The sequence below is a fragment of the Chrysoperla carnea genome, chromosome 3 (genome assembly GCF_905475395.1).
Source record: "Chrysoperla carnea chromosome 3, inChrCarn1.1, whole genome shotgun sequence".
NCBI classification, from domain to species: Eukaryota; Metazoa; Arthropoda; class Insecta; order Neuroptera; family Chrysopidae; genus Chrysoperla; species Chrysoperla carnea.
Window position 1 is genome coordinate 55,655,036 of NC_058339.1, and position 1,215 is coordinate 55,656,250.

Sequence of the window (1,215 nt, forward strand, 5' to 3'; positions counted from 1 at the left end):
ACGTATTTGACTTGTATGCACGGTTTATTGCAAAATAAGTTAATCGTTTAATCATTATATTAATAAAGAATTGAGCATTTTGACATTCAAACCTTTATTAGTTAATTTATGTGCTGTAACTAACAATTGCTTAAACTGATTTGTGAAATATTTATAACAATTTACAGTACTTATTGCCCAAAATAATTTTATTTTTACATTAATAAAGGTATTATTTTTACATTAATACCCGGCATAAGGGTTATACTTCATGGTTCTTTCTTAAACCATTCGAAAGTTGTATGCCAAATTGCCAACCATGAAAAAAAGAAATCCAGTATGCCAATTTTATGGTAAGTATTCCATGTAAGTAGTTGTAAGTGTGGAATTGGAAGGTTTGGTTATGAACAACTTTTATATGAGCCATTTTTACAAATATAAATATTATTATAAGATAAAAAAGTACTAGAAGTAAATACAAGAGTATTGATATGTATATGTTCGTTCGTTGTAAAAGAACAGGTATTTTGAGAACATACGCCGGGTTTTGAAAGTTAGGTTAAGAATGAACTGTCAGTGTCATATACAAATACAATTCAGGTTATGCCTGAGACACATTTTTAAAATTATTCATGGTTTAATTTAAACAACAATAAAATTAAAAGTTTTGTTTTTCAAAATAATATTGCTTTTAATTAAATAAGATCAATTATTGTCCTTTTTACCTCAATATACAGACTAAAACAAAGTATGTAATTTCGAGGTATTTTCAGGTATTTTTTAAAGAAAATTTCAAAACCAAAAATTATTCATAATAACCCATTTCTTCGTAATATAATGTGTTAAATTTTCATAAATTATAATTATAACAAATATATTTTCTATAAATTTTTAAAGCATGATAACATTTAATTTTTTTCTTTATAAAAAATTAAAATAAATCTATCAGAAGCTTCAAAGCCTTTTTAATTTATTTCTTTCTTAATAGTTTTAACTTAAAAAATTTTAAAATCACATTCAGTTCGGATACATCGATATGTGTTTGAGAAGAATTCAATAAAAAAACAAAAGTAAAAGAAATAGTGATTAACGTATGAGTAAATATTAGGGTAGGTTTAAGAATTTTATATTATTTGGTTTTTTTAAAAGTAGAAAAATTGATTTCACACGAAATCGTGGAAAAGGAACTTTAGAGAGCAATTTTTATAAATAAACTTTAAAAATAATAATTAGAAA